This window comes from Eurosta solidaginis, chromosome 3, assembly GCF_040869045.1.
Source record: "Eurosta solidaginis isolate ZX-2024a chromosome 3, ASM4086904v1, whole genome shotgun sequence".
NCBI classification, from domain to species: Eukaryota; Metazoa; Arthropoda; class Insecta; order Diptera; family Tephritidae; genus Eurosta; species Eurosta solidaginis.
Genome location: NC_090321.1, coordinates 286870941 through 286896946, shown reverse-complemented (window position 1 = coordinate 286896946; position 26006 = coordinate 286870941). Strand labels below are relative to the sequence as shown.

The 26006-nt window shown below is 35.0% G+C and overlaps 1 protein-coding gene across 15 annotated transcripts in view; it reads right to left on the bottom strand.

Annotated features, from left to right (window-relative positions):
• Epac (Exchange protein directly activated by cAMP) overlaps positions 1 to 26006 on the bottom strand; it is a 219285-nt gene that overhangs the window by 110602 nt on the left and 82677 nt on the right. Inside the window, exons 1-2 of one of the 15 annotated variants that reach the window (XM_067776976.1) lie at positions 14341 to 15667; positions 13990 to 14182 (exon numbers count right to left, since the gene is read on the bottom strand). The exons of 5 other annotated variants lie outside the window; for them this stretch is intronic. The gene's annotated coding sequence lies outside the window, so the exon portion shown is untranslated. Of the gene's footprint in view, positions 1 to 13989; positions 14183 to 14340; positions 15668 to 26006 lie in introns of those variants that run through there. 9 more of the 15 variants (XM_067776975.1, XM_067776978.1, XM_067776977.1 and 6 more) reach the window with 9 other exon arrangements.

Genomic DNA, 26006 nt, shown 5'->3' with positions numbered 1-26006 from the left:
TTTCTCGCAGCAAACCTTTTGAACTGCCTTCGACCTACTTCTACCGCTTCATGGGCCCATTCCAAACGCTCTATCTCCACTTCTGTTGGGTCGACCACTGCTCCCAAGCGTTGTACAATTCTTAGTGCTGCACGGTACTGCGAGAGAGCTCTTTTACTTCCTCTGCTCCGTACCCTTCTCCACTCTTCTACTCCGTTTTCATTTCTGTGCTTCTCCAACACGGAGTTAATTGAATCAGCACTACTCTCGCTCCCCGAGTCCGACGCATCGCTTAATTCGTATTTGTCGTCCTTGGATTGCGACTCAGTCCTCCTCTTTACATCGTCATAAATCATGTGTTTCCAATACGACTTGTCCTACTCGTCACATTTTTTAATAAGCTTGTACTTGTTTTGTGTATAATATATTAGTATAGTGAAATGCAAATAAGAGATTAGTTTATTTATTGAACCTTATGACACAGCAAGTTTTGAAAATGTTTTTATAGCTTAGTTTACGTTTGGGATGTGATTTCGTTGTCCCACTCGTCCCTGTTGGAAACTGTTAATATTTCGTATTAATTATTTAGCTTAGTTTTATATTAAATTTGTTTTGTATTACTCAGTTAGGGAATAATTAATTAAAATTCGGTCAATAACGCAATTCCGAGTCAAAATATCCCAGCCGTCACTTCAGCGATGTGCTTAAATCCAAAGATTAGGCACTTTTTAGCTGAGTTATTTATCCCAAAAATTAAAATAAAAAAAACAATGAGTTAACAAAAACAAAAGCCACCAAAGAATGTGCATGTGTTACATTCATTCACATTTTGAGAGTTTTTTTTTGGTTATTTTCGTTGTAGATTTTCGTTATAACGTTGTTTCCTACGCTCTTGTTTATGGCCACGTGGTGTTTGCTTGCAGGTGGCATTTAAAATGCTTAAAGCAAACATCCAGTATAATATAATGTAGATTGTGCCAGCAATAAACGGAATTCCAAATTTATACATTCATAATTGTTGTAGAAAGCCAACTGACGCCAACTGTGAAATATCACAAGCTTTCCAACAACAAACAAAAAATGTCGACTGACAACTCACTAACCATGGCAGGCAGACTACTCTAACAACGCAGCAGCAAAACGCCATAAGGGCCGTTTAAAGGGCCAGTTAATGGTGACTTAACCATAACCAGATAAAACAGCTGATCGAACCAACCTTATGGAAATCAAAGTAATCGATTAATGGTGCCATACCATAAAGCGAAAGCCATAACCATCCCATAGCCAACCAATTGGTTTTTTGTTTGTCGCCATATCCATACCCTAAAAAAATATTTGAGTTGGAGAATTTATTAACTTTTTGTAGATTTTATTTATTGTTTTGGATACGTTTTGACTAAGAGACTTATTTTTTGTGGTATATGTTTGTAATTTTTTGCGTCTTCTTCATTTTTATGAAATTGTCACGATTTTTAGGTTAAGGCACCAATAACTGATGCCAATTTGATATGGATAAGTAAAAATATGGTTATGACTATGTCAACTTTGTCAGGTCCTATAAGCAGCAATATGGCAGCATAGAAAATGATATATTTCAGTGATTAAAACAAATGAATCGTGCAAAGATTTGCATATACCCAAATTCATTTATAAACTCACTTAGAACGGCAGACTTTCGCCGGTTATATAACTAACGTTTTAGTTTCAATATATATTTCCATAAAAATCGGTGTTTCGGTACTGTTTTTTTTTTTGTTTTTGTAAAGTTTATGTAACCATAATAACAACATTTCAACAAACTATAGTGGATATTGGAGATAAAATATTTTTCAAACGGGGACAACCAAATATGAATTTCGTATGTTGTTGTTGTTGTAGCGATAAGGACACTCCCCGAAGGCCGTGTAACACCAAAAACTTAAAAGCCTGCCCGATATTTTTTTTTAACAAAAAGTGGGAAAAACTTAATTTTTGATCCTCAATCAAACAATGTAACATTAAGTTATCCAAGGAAAAGTGGTTTTAAGCGGCCCGGAATTAAAATATTGTCCCTATACCTAGTATAAATGTATATCGCTGGGGGCTGTTTAAGAAGTTCAATGGTGTGTGCAATATAGTAGCGAAGCCAGATTAAAAAAAAAAGAAAATTGGTATGCATGCATTTTCATATACATATCAAAAGATTTCTAAGTCTTATTTGCACACTTACGGCTTTATGCTAAGCGTTACCGGTATTTAGGTAACCACGATTTATGTAACCCGAGCAACATAGGCATACACTTACAGTAAAAAAAGCTGACGAAAAATGATTCCCTGTTACGGCGCTTCTACGGTCATTACAGCTACGTAACGAAACTTTTTACTTCTCGTGGTTAATATCGACAATTCCTTAACATTAGGTGGTATCTTAAGGCGAAAAAGTCTCTAGCAGTGTTTGTAAAAGCAACAATATTTCATAAAAGTAATAGTTGGCGGTGGTGTGATGGTAGCGTGCTCCGCCTACCACACCGTATGCCCTTGGTTCACACCCCGAGCAAAGCAACATCAAAATTTTAGAAATAAGGTTTTTCAATTAGAAGACAATTTTTCTAAGCGGGGTCGCCCTCGGCAGTGTTTGGCAAGCGCTCCGGGTGTATTTCTGCCATGAAAAGCTCTCAGTGAAAACTCATCTGCCTTGCAGATACCGTTCGGAGTCGGCATAAAACATGTAGGTCCCGTCCGGCCGATTTGTAGGGAAAATCAAGAGGAGCACGACGCAAATTGGAAGAGAAGCTCGGGCTTAGATCTCTTCGGAGGTTATCGCGCTTACATTTATTTTTTATTTTTAATAGTTTTATCATTGAAGAAAAAATTAACATAATTGTTTACAAAGGACAAATCACGCAAAGTATGGAAATCGTAGGCGGAAATCGTGGACGAAATATATTGAATAGGTGACTTTATTCCCTCGTTATCGAAGTGGACGACCACGAAAGGTCACTGAACGCGTTGATACGAATATAGTCATCATAACTATTCTGAATACATATAAAACTGCTCCAGAAACTTCCGCGGAATCGATAGATAGTATGGACATAAAAATTACAATCGCAACGGTACAGCATCTCTTAAGGAAAAATAATTTGGTAGCCCATGGTTAACAAAAATCCGCCTTTCGTTGCCGCCCATTTCAATAACGAGGGGATAAAGTCACCTATTCAATATATTTCGTCCAGAGTCTCCTTAGGGATAATTCATTGTAATGTACTCCGCTTACGATTTCCACATTTCGCGTGATTTGTCCTTTGTAGACAATTATGCAAGTTTTTTCTTCACTGATGAAACTATTACTTTTATGAAATATTGTTGCTTTTAAGAAAACTCTGCCACACGCGGTTAGATTCGCAAAGGGCACCAAATATTCTGCCACAAAATCTTATATTTCACACTACTGCCTTTTGTTTTCAAAACAATATTTATTGAACACGTCCAATTATGCGTGGTAACATCTTATTCCTGTAATATTAGCAAGCAGAATACCAAACGAATGTAAAAGTTGCTTGCCATTTTCATAACCGGTAACAAAAATGTTGCTGCAAGGCTGGAATAGAGAAGCGACTAGCATCATTGCTAAAATTAATGCTTAAGAAACAGTTACCTTAAGCCAAATTCTGACTTTGAGATATTAACTTTGCAAACTTGTTTACATTTTCTGACAGTCAGATTCATTAAGACTAAATAAAACATTCGTACGACCAACAATTTTCTTAACATAGAATTCATTGTCAGAAATGTATGTACGTATGTGTGCAGTTACGTAAGGGCCTCGTAATAATTGTAATTTGGAAGTTTTATTGTACTTTAAGACTTGATTTCAAAGTCTTACAGAGATGAGAGAGAATGGATTCCCCTTATGCTTCGGGAGCACTGTTACCAAAGTAGCACTGAAGTCAATGATAAATTAAAATGGACTTGGGAAACATTAAGTTCGGGTTAGGTTTAACTGGTCAGTCAATAAAGACCTTACTCAGACTGAATGTGTTCCAGAATTTGTTTGACAACCAAGATTTATTGCTACTTCGAAACCTGATAATTCTACCGCTTTTTGTAATTGGGACCTTGAGCTCTCGAACGTAGACATAAACACAAAACGTGATCAACCTATCTACATCTGTTCAAAGACGAGGCTCTGTTTAGAAGCAGATTACGCCAGAAGGACACACTCTGTTAATACGGCCATGATGAGCCTCAAGTTTTTTTTTCATTAGGAATCGTAAGACCAACAAATATTTTTAGCGGCGTCCGTTAATTTTGAACCGTTGGTATATACGTGACTCGTATTTTCTGCCATTTCTGCACCCTTGCGGCAACCATCCATGATGTGGCCAGCATCAGCCTTAAGGAACAATTCAATTGTGCACCCTAATGTACATACAGAACGCTTGTATGCCAGGCCATAGTATGCAACAACAACTACTATTTTAAATAATCCAAATAGTTCAAGAGCAATCCATTTTCTTTACATTCAACTAAACTTGTCCACACACACATTCAAGCACATGGACACTCAACTGCACATGTTCATTGGCAGGCTCGGTTGTTTGGATATGGATATGCAGTATAATTCAATTTTTATTACGACTTCAATACGTAATAAAACTTCACTTATGTACAAATGCACGTACATATCTACACATACAAAGGTCTACCTATGTAGTACAAGATGAGCACTTAAACACTTAAGTCCACACACCCACACGACGTATACATATATGTATAATAGGGTGGTTTTTCAATACAGATTAGTTTTTTTTTCGCCGAAATTTGTATGTGCTCACTTCTAGAAATGTTCTATTAGATATAAAAATGCAATTGTAAAAGTTTCAGCTCAGTCGGAATTCACCTTCCCCTGCCTAAAGAGCCTGGAAGTTTGACAAAATCCCAATTTTTACCGAAAACTCGAAAAAATTTTGTTTTAACCTGCGATAAGATATCCGCATTGCAACAGGTGTATTATTAAACGAAATAAAATTTAATAGACTTTAAATTATATAATAACATTTCTTCCCTAAAACTGGGCAGTTGAAAATATATTTAACATTTAGTGGACAAAGATTGTTACCTGGTATTGAATTTCGCTGTTCCTCAAAATTTCGAAAACAATTTTACGTTTACTGATATCTTACCTTATCCGAAATCAACGGATGCTTTTAAGTATCATTATTTATTATAATAGAAAAAACTGGAAGTTAAGAAATTGTTGTAGTTATGTATTTTCAGTCTTTAATTAACGAATATAATGTTTTACAAAATGGTGAGATGATGGTAGCCATTCTAGAGTTCACATTCGAAGAAAGAATTCATATTAAAAATAAAAGTTAAAAGGATTAAAAAATATAAAAATGTTGATTTTCAATTTCAGTCATCGGATACGGGTTGAGAAAGGGTACACTTTGAAGCATCGGGGTAAAGCCGCCGGCAATCCGCCACCACCAGAAGCAAGAATTGGGTCTACTCCTCGTCTTTTGTAAGAGTGTTATTAAAATCTTGAAGTAACTTAACTCCCCTCTCTGCCGTGCCGTTTACTACTTTTATGCTTCTAACAAAACTTTGAAGTTTCAAAAAGTCGTTATTATCAAATCAGCTCATTGGGACCTCTGCCAAAAAATCCGTTCTGACGTTAAAATACTCGAAAAATACAAGAGATTGGTCAGAAATAAACTTATCTATGGAAACATTTTTAAAAAACTTCACAGCCTCATTTTCACAAACTTCTCTTCTTTTCTCTCTTTCTACTCTTCTTTGATCAGCTCGATCAGTATTTCTATCGACACCTTCCATGTGACCTTTGCGACCTTTCATTCTTTGACTTTCCAAAAATCGAACATCTTCTTTATTCGACATTTTGGAAATGGCATCTTCCACTGCTATATCAAAAAGGTCGGGCAGCTTGGATTTGAATGCAAGATTCTTTCCTTCCTGGCATTTTGTCTTCAATGCTAAATTCCTTTGAAGTGATCTCCATTCGTTATATAGTTTTTCAACTTTGCAAACAGCATTTTTCGGCATCTGACAAGATATTGCTTTTGTACGACCCGTTTACACTAGGCAATTTTGAAAATCAACAGGACTGCAAGGTTGGGCAATGTAAATTCCTTTTATGTATAAATATCAAATGAACTAAAATATGCCAGAAGTTTCAAGTATCAATATTCGCATAAAGAATTTTAAAACTATTAGATTATATTCATGCTGAGTCATAAACTATTATTTATGGGACGTTTTTGACTTTATTTTGTGTTGTTTTTGTCAAAAAATTCGAGTTTATAGGTCTGTTTAATGAACAAAAAAAAGTTCAGAGCAGAGCAGAGTAGGGCAGCTGACAAAATAGAAATAGAGCAACTTAGAGCAGAAATGACATGAAACAGAAACACTTGAATTTCGATAGTTTCCATTTATTTCGTTTTGTTTTAATCTTCAAAATTAATGCAAATGCACGTATGCAAAAACGTGGTTTTTCTTGCAAGCTAGTTTTTTTTTTTTGAAGTTTTCAAAAATTTATTTTTTCTTGACTGACAATTACTTCTCTGCTCTAACTTACTCCACAAAAAAAAGCTAGAGCAGAAATTTGTGATCTGGATTACTTTAGTTTTGTTTTGAGCATACTCATGAAACAAAAGATATAGCAACCTAGAGCAAGAAAAGTGGTCATGAAACACAATTTTGTGAAGTAATTCAACTTGGCGTAAGCTAGAGCAGTTCAATAAACAAACCTTATGGCTCAATATGAACGTGGTGGTCTGAACGTATACGGTGCTAAAAATATGTCATATTAAAAAGTTTTAGAGAACATCAATAAACTCGAACTTGACTTGATCAAAATTGTAGGGAACAGCGCAATACCATACCAGGTCACTTCACACGAACTTGATTCATTAAATATTATATATCTATCAAACCACCCATTTTTAAAGGAAAATGTCTGTTATATACTTTAAAGTCCATTTAATTTCCTTTCATTTGACAATAAATTTATTTCAACATGTATAATATATTGCAAATAAAAAAAAATGTTATTGATTTTTCGCGAAAAATTGTGACTTGGCCAACTTCAGGGGTTTTTAGGCACGGGAAAGCAAAGCCCGACTGAGCTCATACTTTTACAACTGCATTTTTGCACTAAACAGCACATTTTAAGAACTGAGCACCTGTAAAAATTCGAAAAAAAATTTAATTAACCAGCCTAATGTATAATGATAATTTACGTAGAATTGGATTATACTGGTGGCGCCGATTTTATTTCTACGACGTTCCAAAGTAGTCATCTCTTCGTTTTTAAGGGACTTGCCATTTAATAATTTCAGGAACACTTATTTTCCATTTCCATTATATTTATATAACAGTACAAAATTAATAATTTTCATTTTACATCAAAACATTTTGGCATTCACCAAGTGCAAACGTAAAAAAAATTCGTTTATCAAGAGTTCTTCTATCATATTGTCAGTCTAATGGAAGACTAGCACGTTTCATTATTCGCGTGAAAAACTAGCAAATTTTGATTTATTTTTTATTAAAATTTATTCATTGAAGGAGAATCGGAAGTGCTTTGAAAACTAGACACAACTTTTTATTTAATTCATCATTTCATCATCATCAGAGTTGATCGCCGAAGCTGACACCATATTTGATGAAGGATACTTTAAATCGAATTTATCTTCTATGAGTTCTGCAGCACGAGTAATAGATTTTTATGTACAATTATGTGTAAAACAAGTAAGGAAGGCTAAGTTCAGGTGTAACCGAACATTACATACTCAGCTGAGAGCTTTGGAGACAAAATAAGGGGAAATAACCATTTAGCAAAATGAACCTAGGGTAACCCTGGAATGTGTTTGTATGACATGTGTATCAAATGAAAGGTGTTAATGATTATTTAAAACGTAGTGGGCCTTATTTCTATAGGTGGACGCCTTTTCGAGATATCGCAATAAGGGTGGACCAGGGGTGACTCTAGAATGTTTTTGTACGATATGGGTATCAAATTAAAAGTATTAATGAGGGTTTTAAAAGGGAGTAGTCCTTAGTTGTATATGTGAACGCGTTTTCGAGATATCGACCAAAATGTGGACCAGGGTGACCCAGAACATCTTCTGTCGGGTACCGCTAATTTATTTATATATGTCATGCCACGAACAGTATTCCTGCCAAGATTCCAAGAGCTTTTGATTTCGCCCTGCAGAACTTTTTCATTTTCTTCTACTTAATATGGTAGGTGTCACATCCATTTTACAAAATTTTTCTAAAGTTATATTTTGCGTCAGTAAACCAATACAATTACCATGTTTCATCTATTTTTTCATATTTGGTACAGAATTATGGCATTTTTTTCATTTTTCGTAATTTTCGATATAGGAAAAGTGGGCGTGGTCATAGTCGGATTTCGGCCATATTTTATACCAAGATAAAGTGACTTCAGATAAGTCCGTGAACCAAGCTTAGTTAAGATATATCGTTTTTTGCGCAAGTTATCGTGTTAACGGTCGAGCGGAAGGACAGACGGTCGACTGTGTATAAAAACCGGGCGTGGCTTCAACCGATTTCGCCCATTTTCACAGAAAACAGTTATCGTCATAGAATCTATGTCCCTACCAAATTTCACAAGGATTGGTAAATTTTTGTCCGACTTATGACATTAAAAGTATTCTAGACGAATTAAATTAAAAAGGGCGGAGTTACGCCCATTTTGAAATTTTCTTTTATCTTTGTATTTTGTTGCACCATATCATTACTGGTGTCGAATGTTGACAAAATTTACTTTTATACTGTAAAGATATTAAATTTTTTGTTAAAACTTGACTTAAACATTTTTTTTTAAAGTGGGCGTGTTCGTCATCCGATTTCGCTAATTTTTATTTAGAACACATATAGTAATAGGAGTATCGTGCCTACCAAATTTCATCATAATATCTTCAACGCCTGCCAAATTACAGCTTGCAAAACTTTTAAATTACCTTATTTTAAAAGTGGGCGGTGCCACGCCCATTGTCCAAAATTTTTTTTATTTACTATTTTGCGTCATAAGGTTAACGCACCTACCAAGTTTCATCGCTTTATCCGTCTTTGGTAATGAATTATCGCACTTTTTCGGTTTTTCGGTTTCTCGAAATTTTCGATATCGAAAAAGTTGGCGTGGTTGTAGTCCGATTTCGTTCATTTTAAATAGCGATCTGAGATGAGCGCCCAGGAACCTACATACCAAATTTCATCAAGATACCTCAAAATTTACTCAAGTTATCGTGTTGACGGACGGACGGACTGACGGACATGGCTAAATGAAGTTCTTTTTTCACCCAGATCATTTTGATATATAGTAGTCCATATCTATGTCGATTAGTTTATGCCGTTAGGGATTACCGTTATGCGAACAAAGTTAGTATACTCTGAGAGCTCTGCTCAGCTGAGTATAAATATATGCACATATTATAAGCATACACACATACATACATATGTACGAGTATGTTATACGTTTCCTCGCTTTCTACTCACAGCGTTAAAGTTTGAATTTGATTAATATTATTTGATATATTGATTCCGAATGCTCTTACTCACTCTTAACTTTATTATTAAAGTCTTGTTGTAAAAAATAAAATAAACATCGAGAACAATAACAAAAAATGAAATAAGTACACACAAATTTAATTTTCATTTTGCTTATTTATTTATTATACTAGGTGCAAACACACACCAAATTGGCAATTTATACCATTTGGACATTTTATTACGCAATTTTTGATGTAATAAATTGTAATAATAAAAATGCCAATTAAAAAAAAATTGCGTAATAAATTGTTTCAAACTGCAAATGCAACATTGTAAAGTGTGTTTATTGAGTATATTTAAACGTCAGTTACGCATGGCTGAACTATATGGTTAGCTCATCTCATCAGCTGATTGTATGTCTTTCATTTCACTCGGGTAGGGATTGTCAAAAGAAGATGGCAATCTCAAAATGAAACCAAAACATTGAACACATTTTCTTACAACACACAAAAATTTCAAAGTTTTATGTTTTCAGTCCATTCCATTCACCTAATACCAACACGCACATTTTGACAGTCGCAACAAAGATATGTTGTTACTGTAGAGATGAGCCAACTAGCTATCAAATTACTATTGTATAAGCTAAATAGAGTTGTATGAACACCACTCAATTTAAATCGAAATTGCCTTAATTTATTTTTCTGTTTGAACATAGTATTAGATTAGAAGAATGTAAACATTTTTAGAAACTCGATCGGTTTGTTTATTATGGTTTGTAAATTGGCTTGTTTCGGTTATCTATCTCATCTTTATCCTATTAACGTGATTATCATTATTTTCTAACTATTTATATGTCAGTCGAACTTAACCAACCTTATTAGTGTCTTCCTTGGCTGATGAATTTAAATAAATCTGCAGCTAAGCATTTTTAGATCTCGACCCTTAACAAATCCGTGCCTTTCAACGACTCGGCAAAAAAAAAAAAAAAACAAAAAAAAACGAGCAAGTAAGGAAGGCTAAGTTCGGGTGTAACCGAACATGATATACTCAGCGTGAGCTTCAATTGTACATTTCATTTCAGATAAATTACTTTTCTACATAACACGTGGCAATGCCCGTTAAAAGAAATGTCTCCCCATTTCCTCTTACAATAAAACTTGATAAGTGAAATATCATTGATTCAAAACTATTTTTTGCTAAGTTATATCTTATTATTATAGTCTACGATTCTTTTAAATTTGTTTTATATAAAAGTTGGCGTGGTCTTTAACCGATCCCGTCCATTTTTACCAGAAATATTTTCTGCTATAAAGAAAATATGTGTACACAATTTCATTACGATATGTTAGTTTTTCTTCGAGTTATGGCTCCCGAGACATACAAAATTGCTTAGTCATAAAAGGGGCGGTGCCACGCCCATTTTTAAAATTTTGAAGTTTTTCCTATTTACTGTTATAAATCCACTTGGGAAATGAAATACCATTGTTATAAAGCTCTTTTTTGCAAAGATATAGCTTATTTTATTCGTCCACGACTCTTTTAAAAATCTTTTATATAAAAGTGGGCGTGGTCCTTAACCGATTTCGTTAATTTTTCTTCAAAGCATTCCTTATAGTAAAGGCAACCTCTCTGCCGAATTTTGTTACGATAGGTTTAACGATTTTTGATTTATGATTAATATTATTTGTAAAATTGATTTAATCACAAGTGGGCGGTGCCAAGCCCATTAAAAAAATTTTTTTTTTCAATTTTTTATGTAGGGTCTCAATATCAGTCCACATGTCAAATTTCAACATTCTGGGTGTATTATTTACTAAATAATCAGGTTTTTTTTTGTATATTCCAAAATTTTATATATATAAAAAGTGGGCGTGGTTATCATCCGATTTCGCTCATTTTCAATACCAATCTATTCTGGGTCAAGATAAGCTCGTGTACCAAATTTGGTGAAGATATCTCAATAATTACATGGCTCAATCAAATTTTTTTTCGATACTGATGATTTTGATATGTGGAAGTCTATATCTATCTCGATTCCTTTATACCTGTACAACCAACCGTTATCCAATCAAAGTTAATATACACTGTGTGCAAAGCACGCTGACTCAGTCGTCGTCGCTAGGTATAAAAAGATTATATGATCGAAATACATTTTTTAAATCCAAATAGCTCTAAAATGGGTAACTGTCATATATGCAATACATTTTCTATTAGCAATATAGGAGTACTACATATATGGTAACAGTATTAAAATAATTTTTGTAAATAGGTAGACATTTTCATATTTGTCATTTAAGCTTTCTGTGATTTTCAATCCGCATCACGGCAGCCGCTGTTCTAGTAAAGGTATTCAAAATGTGTAAAGGTATTCAAATTGTATCTAATTCGAAAACCGGAACATAATTTTCTAAATGCAGAAAAATTAGACACCAGCTAATTACACCGTTCAATAGATCTACGCAGTAAAGAATATAATTGGTTAATTATGGTTAATTGGTAAAGAATGCATCTTTTTAAACTCCAAATAAATTTTTTTCAATTTATTCATATTTTCTTCAGTTATTTGCTAATATCCCGTTAACAAAAAGAGACAACGGAATAAAGGTAACGGAATGCTATTGATTTTGAGATGTAGATATCAGAAAAAATAGTTCCGTTTCTTACAATCATTACGTTAAAATTTTTAAAGTGGTATATTTCACGTTGTTTTCTAAGTTTAAAAATGATTTTTTTTATTGAAATAAGACTGACTTTTTGATCTTTTATAAATACTTTTACTTTTATAAACTTCGTTCACATAGCAAGAAATTTATTGAATAAAACTAATATTGTGGTAGTGGTAGCATTTTTCAGATTTTTTCTGGAGCTGCGTACGCTTGTTACAATTATGGTGATTTTGTTTCAATAAAGGCGCCCTTAGATGAATTTTGTCGTAGCCAAAGTCTCAGTATGAACTATAAATCTTTGCTCTGTTAAGCACAAAAAAAAGTTCATCTTTAGATTTAGATACTCTCTACGGAATAATAAAACTAACAATTGCTAAAATAAAGCTTGCTAGTAGCTGACTGTTTTACGGGAGAACCAAAATAACTCACATTTAGTTAACTATAAAAAAGTTAGCTATTAAATTAGTTGCCAAGTCATGCACCTTGTCACGCACCCCTTTAGGGGGGGAGGGGGTTTCTTTAGGTATTACACCTGGTAACAGGGGGGAGGGGAGGGATTGGGGCTTTGTCACGTAGTCAATAATCTCTAGAAAATCTTGCAATTTTTTGTGGAATTTATTTCGCGTCAAAAATTACCATGGGAAATCATCAGAAAACGTGCATGGTAATGCAGTGGACGACGTGTATCGCATGCGACCCTGCATGTCCTCTCCAGGAGACCAAAAGCGATCTTATGTATCGTGGAGCAAAGCGCGGAGTGGATAGACATCGAGGATGTCGACGAGGAAAAAATAATCACGTCTGAGGAAACTCCTGATGCTACTGCTCCCATAATCTACGATGTATCCCAGGGGCTTGATGCTGGAAGCGTATTCTTTATAAAGTTGAATTAGATGAAAAGAAATAAAAAGGAAAAAGACTTTATAAATTAAGTTGTTGTTCGAATATGTTTTTAAATACATTTTTTCTTCTTAATATTATTAACTTGTAATTATATGTATGCACGCACGCTTCGCGTAACGCGGCGGGTGCCGAATTAATAAAAACAAATATAAATCAAATACATTTTTTTAAGTTAGCAAAAAATAATTTAAAATCATACTTATGAACTACTACGTGTAAACTAAAGGTGGAATGGGGGGTCTTAAAATATACCACCGTTGGTCACCGAGGGGAGAGGGGGATAAAAGTTGTAGAAAATGGGTCACGTAGTTTGGGTAAGTTCCCTTAGTAGTACATGTAACATTTCTAACATACTATGTATTATGCTCAGCTGATGATTTTTATTCTGTAGCTGAGCAGTTTTAAGGTGCGTCCACACCAGTAACAAAACATGTTACAAACAGTTATATAACCAATGTTATGTAACTTGTTAGAAATTCAACTGAAAAAGTGTTGTATAACACGATGTTGTGTAACTTTTTTTCTGTTTTTATAGCAGGTTACATGTTACCCAGAGATTGTCGGTAAAGATCAAAGGAATTAGATAACTTGGTTTATAACAAGTTGCAAGTTGTTTTAAAACAATTGTTATACAACTTTGCTATTTCGTTACCGGTGTGGACGTACCTTTAAGCTGGAGTCATTGGTGCCGTATGTCGTATCGCTGTATCCGTATCCCTAACGTAATCAGCTGTTTATCGTTACGACGGTAAACCAAAACCTAATTGGTTGGCTACGATACGGTTACGACTTTAGCGGCACCAATAATCGATTGCATTGATTCTCATAAGATTGGTCGAATCAGCTGTTATAAGGTTACCGATACGGTTACCGATAAAGCACCAATGTCTCCAGCTTTAGATCTCGACGCTTAACAAACCTCCGCCTATCAACAACTCGGCAAAAACAAAATCCGTGCGCCATTCAGATGCGGCCCTCGTGTCGGTTCGGCGTGCTTTAGAGGGTAGTAATCCGTTGGTTTTATTATTATTAGTATTATTATAATTTCTATAGCAAAAAGCCAATCCGATTTTCTATGATTAGACTAGTTGTCATATTCTTGTTTGAGAACGCTGTAATCGACATTAAATGTTTATATTAATAAAGTATGTATGTGTGTACATATGTATCTGCGATTGTGAACGAAATATCTGCCTGCCATAAATATAATGTACATATGTAATTCATACTTAAAGTCAAACAAACAATTGATATCAAAATAAATAAATACCTTATTGATTGCTGTTATCTTCGATTTGTTAATGTTTTCCCATTAAAAGCTTGTTAGCTGTGGAAAATTACGAATCGAAAACAAATTGTTGTGGCCTAAATATTTAGGAATTTATTTGTGTTCGCTTTGCTTGCATTTCGCTGCAATTCTATTCACTTTTTATTGCATTTTTAGAGATTTGTTTAATATTAAAGGACTTTTTGATTTCGAATTATATGCACACATACACAATTAACACTTTATTTTATACAAAAAAAAGGCTCATAGATTCTATTCCATTTTAGAGTGTTCAAAAACAATTTTTTTGTCAATATTCCTTAGTATTCTAAATTTAGAGGAAAATATGAAGACTGAAACAAGGTAAGTTCGAAAATTTCGAAATTTTATATAGGCGCGCACGGTGTTGATTGAAATCCAGAATTTTCAAATGAGTGTAGCGACCTCTATATTTGTTTCCCCATCGGGTTAGGGGGCTTAGAATATGCCTGTCGTAATAGTCGACTAAACTACCAAATTGATTCGACAGGTTGTGTAGCGCAACCCTTTTAACTGGTTGCCAGCGCAATTAATAGCTTCTCCAACCCAATTGTCAACCTCCTCTAACCGTGGCGGATACTCTAACCTTCAACGCTCATGCCACCGAGATTGTTTCTAAAGTCCAAAGTCGCAACAAAATCCTCAAGTCGCTTGCCGCCAGCACATGGGGAAAAGATAAAGAAACGTTGCTCCGGGGAGTGTCCTTATTGCTACAACATCAGCAACAACCTAAAAATATGAAGTTTTTAAGCCCATTTGGGTCAGACCCGAAATACGAGAAACAATATTTTTTTGGAACACTCGAATGTAATATGTACATATATATCATTCTGCTTTAGATGATTATGCACATACACATTTGGCACATTTTCTTTTTAGCTGCACAAAGTAAAATTGATTATTCACTCACTGGCTCAGCAACGACATCGAACCAAACACAAATTCTTATGGCAAAAAGATCACAAACATAATAACACAAAAGGCGATGGGGGGTTCCTTACTTTCTACGCAAACTTTGAACTTTTTTCATTTGTGCATTGCCAAAAAACATTTGTTGAACTGACCGGTCCACAAAAGGTGGTTTTATTTGAATGGACGGGTGGTTGCTTCTTCACGTTGTGAACACTACGCGTGATAATTACGAACGATGATGTGCTGAGTCACAACGTTCGACGCGTATTAATTCCAAAAATGCTGCACAATTTTGAGTGCCGGTACGAAAAAGCAGCAAGTCGGTGTAATTTACTCGCTCGCGAGCAAATATTTATTGTAAAGCTTGAAGAGACGCTATCTAGTAAAACAAGTAAATTTATCTGCCCACCTTCATTGAAGTAATTGAGCGAACAACTGTTAACAACAAGAGCAGGAGTGACAACAACAACAACACACCGTTATATCGTATTAACATACAAAATAATAAGAAAACATTTTGTTTCTCCATTTATAAATTTAATACTGCATATGGGTTATTCCTTTTCAAATCGACACAATGCCCTCGATTCGACTCAAGCTCGATTCAAAGGCTTTATATATAAAATCATTTAAGATTGGCTTCCTTCGGCCATACCTAGTGTCTGTCAAGGATTGATTTTTTTTAGGACTATGCCAATGGTGTACCTACTCAACTCAGGACATCGGGTCGTTTTCTGAACATATAGTTGTCATCCTGATATCATCTTAAAAGTAAAGAATCACGCCTCATATCCTTCATGTCCCTTTAAAGTTAAAGCCTCAAACGACCAGGACATAATTTATCTACATAGCCATATATGTGATAATCCTATATTGCTACGTCAGGCTAGGTACCCTCACACCCATCAGAGTGCCGATATATTGTTGTTTTTGTATTCATTAATGGAATGTTCCTTTTAAATTTTTTGTTGTGACACTTATGCTGCTACAATCACAATAATTTCGTAGGCTGTCTTGTTTTGATTTCGAATTCAAAACTCAATGCGAGTATTTTCTATTAGCAATATAGGAGTATTACATATAAATATGTAGCTCTTGGTAGCTAAATTTTGGTAGATTTTGAAAATAAAAATACATGGGCCGACTTTAAGACTTAATGCAAATGGTACCCACAACATCATTGCATTGAAAATTAGTGTTAAATATTTCTGCAATACACTAACAAAAGACACGGCTATACATTTGGTACAACACTGCAAATAAGCAACACCAAAAACCATAGTATTTTTGAAAAAAGCAATACCTAGCAAATAAGCAAGGTACATATAAAATGTGAAAAGAAAAAAAATTTTAATCAAACAAGTTTTTCACGCTCCGTTTCCAACAACCAATTCACAGAACTTGGAACTCCCTTATTGTAAAAACTTATTCCTCTGATACGAGTTAAGGATTTTATGTGGAGATCTCGCAAACTTCACAGATTATAAGTGTGATATTTTGTTCTTTTGCTAGATCTCTCCGATTTGTGAAGGAATTCCCCATTTACATAGAAATATGTGTGTATGTGATTAAACCCACAGATGTTGCCATATTTGTACGCAAATATCTATGTCAGAAAGTAGGTACATACATACATATGTAGCCGATTTTGTATGTTTATAGAAAATATTGCATTTGTGTAGACAACGTTGGCGTTGAGGAAATGCCCAAGTGCAGTGACTCCACATTCGGCTCACATGGTCTTATGCAATTTAGAAGATACAAATTTGACTTAAGTCACGCGAGGCATTCAGAGTCACAACCAACAAGAGCTCTGACTTCCCCATGCACAAAGGCCTCTTGAGATTGATTTAAAATACTTTGTGAGTAGACAAAAACATGATTCTATTTATATATGCGGTATTATTATGCTAATTTTTAAGAGCATAAATACATTTAGTTATATAAATTATATATATGTAAATAATACTTAGATATGTGTGTATTGTATTTCTATTGCGTAGGAAAAGATTTTACATTTAAGTGAGACTTAAAAAAATAGAGGCAAAATATGAATTTATTATGTATCTATTTATGTATGTATCTAATTATGAGACCCAGTTCTTGTAGAAAACAAAAAACAATTACATATGTAGTTTTTCAGCTTTACTGATCTATTAGGGTCAAGTGCAAATAAAATACGATTTATTCCACCATTTAGCCCAACGTTTCGGTAATTATCCTTATCTTCTTCAGGGGTGGTGTATATTTGTTTATAACAGAATACAAAAAACAAAAACAACATTAGAAATAAAAATTACACGATTTAAAATATTCGTATTATCGTATTTTATTTGCACTTGACCCTAATAGATCAGTAAAGCTGAAAAACTACATATAAATTAATCAAACTGAACGGAAATTACCATTAAAAAAACAATTACATTTATTAAAAGGAAATGAGGGAAGGAGCGCAAATAATACAGGGTGATAAAAAATTAACAATAAAATGAAATCAACAATAAATGAAAATATGATGCAAAAACCATTTTTTGAGTTGATAACGGGCGATGCCAATGGCAATTATTCCGTCGGTTATTTCTTTGTTGACTTAAATACACGAAAACTGTCTTGTTTTCCTTCACTAGCCCTCACTTCCAAGCCCTTTCGCCTAATGACCAGTGTTGCCATTTAAGTTTTTTTTTTCAAACTACATTTAACTTTTTTCCCTCCATTTAGTTTCAAAAATTGAGATTTAGCTTTCAGCTTTTTTTAAGCGTTTTGCAGAAGTTTTTAGATCTTTTCAGCTTTTTTGCAAAATTTTGGAAAACCTAGATAACCAATTTGGTTAGATTCAATTTGAATGCATTTGAGCTGGAAGTTAAAAATTTTAGGGCTTAAAAAAGATAACGCTAGTATCGCTAATATCGGTCTCGGTCTGGGTGTTTGACATTCGATTCGATTGGCTGTTTCAATTGGTTTTCTAAGCTCACATGCAGACAAAAGAGCTATGCAATGCTATATGGTGCCCTAAATAACGAACTCGAAGCCATTGCAAATTGCATCTAATGTGATAATATCGGTTCAACAGTTGAATTTTGGGACAGGTTCGAGAATATAAAAATACGTTTGCTAAAAATTCATTTACCAGTCTTTTCAGGTTTGTTTTCGAATTTTTAGTTTTGCGAGGAGTGGAGGGAATTTCAAGTACTGTGAATAACTCAATACCAAGCAGCGAAATAAATGTCATTATATAAACTGCAAAAATGATATTTTTGTGACGACGTATAAGTTTTGTTGGTAGACTGAACAGAAATAAAGTTACAGGTCAATATTTAAGTCAACCTATGAAAGAGAATATGGGCGCAACACATTTTAGACACCAATAAAATATTGTGGCGGATTTTAGCATCACTAAGGTGTTAGTAAATAAAAGCACCACAACAAAAACATTAAAGCAAGCTACACTTGTGTACATGAACACATCAATCATCGTTTATATACATGCATAGAAGGCGAAGGAGAGATAGCTCACTCACACACATGTAGTCATAAGCCGAAGTTGTTACTCACACATACACATGCATATAGCTCAATTACCAAGCACGAGATACAACAGTTCTAGAAGGCGAAACGTCTAGACCTTAGTAGAAATATGCGGACGAGGCAACAGAGAGTATGAAAGCAGCGCAAGCTGGGGAATGATTAATCAGTTTTGATTTAAACAAGCTATTGGTTGTGAAGTATATTTGTGAAGTACTACTCCCAAGGAATCTAAATAAAGACCAGTTTGTAAAACTGAATATTGGAGTGATTTATTTAACAGTTTAGCGATTTGAACGTTAGCAGAAGGAGCATAAATATCAGAAATCCGCAGAATTCGTTACAATATGTTAGTCGAATATTCAGGAAAAAATATAAAATGTACACATAAATATTTAACATTCGAAAGATTTTTGAATTTCAAGTGCACGTTTGCACAGCGCAACTATATAAAGAAAAGGCGTTATATTTTGTTATTAAAACAGTCAAATAAGAAAAACCGATAAAGCTTTTTTTGAAATCATATTTCCCTGATCTGAATGAGAAGAAACAAAACCAACATAAACCAACTTATTTCCTTCATACACATATTTAATCTTATACCTACTATGTGATAGAAGTTTGGGATTTGCCTATATACGCTTGAAAAGTTGCCTTAAAGTTTTAGTTTTTTAGCCTTAACAACTTTTTTTCATCTAGCCTTTTTTCTGAAAAAGTTCAGGCAACACTGCTGATGACCATATTATATTAGTTATCGGAAAAATGCGATTCCACTTTTATTTATGGCATTTCACCCTTGCAAAAATATTTTGGAAAAGTTCTTCGTGTTTCGAAAATGTTACATTAGTAGCATTTGTAGTGAATCACAATATGTAAAGCAGTGAGCACTAAAATAGCAGTGATAATTTTTATCAAATTTCGTAATTTAATTCTTTTTTTTTTAATTTTCGATAATTTAAGAAGAATCTTATTTTTCTTTTTGTTTGAAACTATGCTAACGAATATCAAAACGTTTTCGAAAAAATTCGAGAAAATTTTACGAAAACTTCGAAATTGTTTTTTTGAGTTTTCAGAATTTTTTGAGTATGCAGTTTTGTAGCTTCATCATTTTAGTCCAGAAAAGTACAAACATTGATTTATAACTATTTTTGTTTCCAAAATCGTTTGCGATTTTCCGGATTAACCCTCAACGGGGCCCTATGCAACCATCAAATTGGTGACCCTTTTTCACGTGCGTCCCTTCTTTTTTTCGATTAAAAAACACAAACTTATACATATCTTTCATAAAAATTTTATTGTCACAATGTGATAATATCAATAAAATTACTATCTACATTTTAAACATGTCGTTTCTACATTTGTTTTCGGCAAATTCATCAATTATATCATCAATGGCGATTTTGTTAAATAAATCTGACTCAATGCAAAGTATACCTAACATCTCGAGTCGCTCTTGTCGCGTCGTAGCTCTTTCAGCAGCTTTGATTCTTTTTAATTGCGAGAAGGATCGATCGGCAGAACAATTTGTGATCTTTGTTAAAAAAATTCGAACAGCAATTTCTGTGCTACGAAATACATCGGCTAATTGATCTTCCATTAGAATCTTATACAAATGACTATGAGATTTTTGCGCATGAGTGTATCTGGATTTCACACAACTTTGGAATTGTTTCATTTTAATGAAAAATTCTTCCAAATCTCTAGAATAAAAACGAACTAAGTTATTTATGGCTTCGTGGAGGTCTCCATCACTTGGAGAAAAGTTGATGAGAAATGCAAATCTCTCTGAAACTTCTATATACACTTTCGCACGTCGTTTGATTTCACTGTGAAGATTGTCGATGATTTCGAGGAAACCTTTTGTCCTAAATCAATTTTTTTGTCCTTAAATCATAGCGAGGCGAAAATTTTACTTCTGGACTTATAGCATTTTCGTCATTAGGTTGGCTTTTTCTACGACGAGTACGTTTTTTTCTGTATAACCTACACTAGGTAATAATTGTTTTGTTTTTTCTCGAAATCATTGAACTTTTCACGGAATGAAACGAAACTCTCTTCTAACTTATACACAATGACTTATACACTGAACGCATAGCAGTCAGACTAGAGTTCCATAAAATCAACATGAAACCAAATTCGAATTTTTGCATTTTATTCGCGATACACGTCGCCTCATAACGAGTATCAGTATTTTGTGATTCATCATCAGCAATGATTTCTAGAGCCCCTAATATGATATCAAATGAACCGTAAACTGCATTCGTCGCATTCGAATGTGCTTCCCAGCGTGTAGTTCAAAATGTCTTCAAAGTTTTCTCATTGTTTATTTTATTTTTTAATACGCCCAACGATAGGTGGAAGCGGAAAAGATTATATAATGTCTGCATAATGGGGAAAAAATTTACTGCATAAAAACAGCACTTCACAGCATGCTCTCCAACCAAATTAAGGGAATACGCGGAACAGCGAACATAGATCGCATTCTCTTTCAAACTCAATATTCTTGCTTGCACATCATTATACTTCCCGGACATGTTTAATGCGTTGTCATATTATTGTCCTCTACAATTTTGAATATCTAAAGCACAGTCTTTTGTAAGAAACTTTAAGGTTTGATTCGCTAGACTTTCACCAGTATGACCTTCCAACTGAAGAAAAGTTATAAACCTTTCTTATTATTCAACTAGAAAACCCGGCAGACGTTGTTCTGCCCTAAAATTTGGTCTATCTGCATACATCTTAATAAGCGATTTCCGTCTAAATCTGCCTCCCCCCTTATATTTTTCTTAATCCTTTTATTCACTCCTCCCTCCGTCTTTTTCGATTCATCTATCTCTATTTCGTCTCACTCTCTTTCTCAGTCTCCTTCTCCTTCCCTCTCTTCTCTTCTCTCAAGTTCTTCTCATTCTTCTTCATCCCTTACTGCCAGTCCCAGAGGGTGGTATGTATTTTGTTCCAGTCCTATTCCGAGTCCCAATCCCACTCCGAGTCTCAGCCCCAGTCCTAGTCCTAATCTCAATCCCAGTCCATCTCTGGTCTAGTTACCGGAAAAAAGGATCGTAAATACTAATACAGGCAAACTAATACACCAAATTTCAGGCAAATCGAATAGGACGTACATATGTATATAGGTGTGTGGGTATTATTAATCATGTCTTTATTTCGGCTTCGCATGCTTATTTATCAGTTTGGCAGGTTGATGCGACTAAATCGAATATGACAAAGGAAATTACTTTAAAGCTCTCAGCAACAGCTTTCATTTGATATCCATATTACACACACATTGTAGGGGTATCCGGTTCCACGTTGTGGCCTATATCTCAACACCCTAGTGACCCAGCGATATGAAAATTACTCTGCACTAAAGCACACACCAGCAGCTTCAATTTGATACCCATAATGTAAAAACACATCCTAGTGTTACCCTGATCCACGTTTTGGCCTGTATCTCGAGACCCTAGTCACCATTAGGTTATAAAACTACCCTCTACTAAGGCATTCATCAACATCTTCAATTTGGTACCCATAATGTAAAACACTATCTAGGCGTTCACGCGCCCACGTTTTGGCCTATATCTCGAGACCCTAGTCACCCACAGGTATGAAAATTACCCTCTACTAAAGTATTCACCAACAGCTTTCATTTGTTATCCATATTCTACAAACATATTCTAGGGGTACCCGGGTCCACGTTTTGGCCTATATCTCGAGACCCTCGTCACCCAGGGATATGAAAATTACCCTCTACTAAAGCACTCATCAACAGCTTTCATTTGATATCCATATTACACACACATTCTAGGGGTTTCCAGAACCACGTTTTGGCCTATATCTCGAGACCCTAGTCACCAATAGGTATGAAAACTACCCTGTACTAAAGCAATCATCAACAGCTTTCATTTGATATCCATGTTGTTTAAACATATTCTAGGAGTGCCCGGGTCCACGTTTTGGCCTATATATCGAGACCCTAGTCACCCAGGGGTACAAAAAATACCCAGTATCAAAGTACTCATAAACAGCTTCCATCTGATACCCATATTGTACAAACTCATCCCAGGATTACCGAGGTCCACGTTTTGATATCAAGACCCTAGCCATAACGGGATAAAAAGTATCCTATGTCCGTTCCCTGGTTCTAAACTACCTCTCCACCAATTTTCAGCCAAATCGGTTCATCTGTCCTTGAGTTATGCGTAGTGTAACTAACACGACTTTCTTTTATATATATAGATATACTCTCCTTTCACTTCGATACACTTCTTTGCACTCTCATACAACTTGTCAAATGAGTCGGAAATGTCCTTTTTAGGAACCTTGTCTAGTTTGTCGGCGGTCACCTTTTGAATGCGGTGAATTGAGTTTTATTTATTTGAGTAAAATTTATTTTCATTTCTGATTATATTTTTCTTTCACTTTCTAGAATTTTATGCATGGTTCAACTATATGGTTGGCTCATCTGTAAAGCAACAAATTATGTCTGCTCAAATTGTCAAAATCTGTGTATTGGTATTAGGCGAATGGAATGAAATGAAAACATAAAACATAGCAGCATTGTTTACTATATAGTTTGGCAGCTTAAGTAGAGGTTATGTTGCGAATAGAGTGGAAGGCAGTGGACTAGGCAGTCGAATGTCATATAATGAAGGAATGGTGTTCGGAGATTTTTCAAAGTTAAAAAGAAAATGATAAAAGCTTTAATATAAATAAAACTATTATTTTAATAACAACAAAAATGCCATATATATTCTGTATACATAAATTTGTAAGGATTATCTCACTTTAAAATTTGAATTAAATAATCTAAAGTTTTGTTTTGAAACTGAGTCGAGAACTGTGCGTGTGAATGTGCGAATTTTCACCGATCAGCTGTTATTTGCGCAACTTGGTAAAATTTAAAATGCATAGCAGTTTTTGTGTGTGGTCAAAGAGGATAAATACAACAAGAGCCGTCACTCGTTATTTTTTTGGCATTTACTCGATACTGAGAGGTAGTCGCTACTTTTTTTTGGGCGAAATGTTTTTAAATTTCTTCTATACATTTTCGTGGGATATTTGTGTTTATTTTTCGACTGTATTTAATTAATTTATTTAATTCTCTTTCCAAAAATCACAGTTGTACAAGGGGCCTACACGGCATGGATAAATGCGAGACAATTAAAAATGTCCCTCTCAGAAAACATTCGGCATCAATTTTTTCAATTTCCAGCGAGATACTCGCCACAAAATAACGAGTGACGGCTCTTATTGTATTTATCCTCTTTGGTGTGGTATGAAAATGTAGTCAATGTGTTGGTTTCATTTTGAGTTTGCCATTGACCATGACAAAAATAAAATCAGCTGATGAGAAGAGCCAACCATATAATTGAGCCATGATTTTATGTTTGTAAGAAAATTTTAGAATTCTTTTTCATTTTTAGGGGGCCTCTAAAATCCGGGGCCCCATGCAACTGCCTATTCTGCCTACCTGTTAATCCGGCCCTGCATATAAAAAATAAATCTACCCGCCGAGATATCGCCATAAAGGTGGACCAGGGGTGACTCTAGACTTTGTTTGTACGATATGGGTATCAAATGAAAGTGTTAATGAGTATTTTAAAAGGGAGTGGGCCATAGTTCTATAGGTGAACGCCATTTAGGAATATCACCATAAAGGTAGAGCAGGGCTGACTCTAGAATTTGTTTGTACGATATGGGTATCAAACGAAAGGTGTTAATGAGTATTATAAAAGGGTAAGTTCTATAGGAGGACGCCTTTTCGAGATATCGCCATAAAGGTGGACCAGGGCTGACTCTAGAACTTGTTTGTACGATATGGGTATCAAACTAAAGGTGTTAATGAGTATTTTAAAAGGACGTGGGCTTAGTTCTATGGGTGGACGTCTTTTCAAGATATCGCCATAAAGGTGGACCAGGGGTGACTCTAGACTTTGTTTGTACGATATGGGTATCAAATGAATGTGTTAATGAATATTTTAAAAGGGAGTGGGCCTAAGTTCTATAGGAGGACGCCTTTTCGAGATATCGCCATAAAGGTGGACCACGGCTGACTCTAGAACTTGTTTGTACGATATGGGTATCAAACTAAAGGTGTTAATGAGTATTTTAAAAGGACGTGGGCTTAGTTCTATGGGTGGACGTCTTTTCAAGATATCGCCATAAAGGTGGACCAGGGCTGACTCTAGAACTTGTCTGTACGGTATGGGTAACAAACGAAAGGTGTTAATGAGTATTTTAAAAGGGAGTGGGCCTAAGTTCTATAGGAGGACGCCTTTTCGAGATATCGCCATAAAGGTGGACCAGGGCTGACTCTAGACTTTGTTGGTACGATATGGGTATCAATTGAAAGGTGTTAATGAGTATTATAAAAGGGTGTGGGCCTAAGTTCTATAGGAGGACGCCTTTTCGAGATATCACCATAAAGGTGGACCAGGGCCGACTCTAGAACTTATTTGTACGATATGGGTATCAAATGAAAGGTGTTAATGAGTATTATAAAAGGGTGTGGGCCTAAGTTCTATAGGAGGACGCTTTTCGAGATATCGCCATAAAGGTGGACCAGGGCTGACTCTAGAACTTGCTTGTACGATATGGGTATCCAACTAAAGGTGTTAATGAGTATTTTAAAAGAGCGTGGGCTTAGTTCTATGGGTGGACGTCTTTTCAAGATATCGTCATAAAGGTGGACCAGGGGTGACTCTAGACTTTGTTTGTACGATATGGGTATCAAATGAAAGTGTTAATGAATATTTTAAAAGGGAGTGGGCCTAAGTTCTATAGGAGGACGCCTTTTCGAGATATCGCCATAAAGGTGGACCACGTCTGACTCTAGAACTTGTTTGTACGATATGGGTATCAAACTAAAGGTGTTAATGAGTATTTTAAAAGAGCGTGGGCTTAGTTCTATGGGTGGACGTCTTTTCAAGATATCGCCATAAAGGTGGACCAAGGGTGACTCTAGACTTTGTTTGTACGATATGGGTATCAAATGAAAGGTGTTAATGAGTATTATAAAAGGGTGTGGGCCTAAGTTCTATAGGAGGACGCCTTTTCGAGATATCGCCATAAAGGTGGACCAGAGCTGACTCTAGAACTTGTTTGTACGATATGGGTATCAAACGAAAGGTGTTATGAGTATTTTAAAAGGGCGTGGGCTTAGTTCTATGGGTGGACGCCTTTTCAAGATATCGCCATAA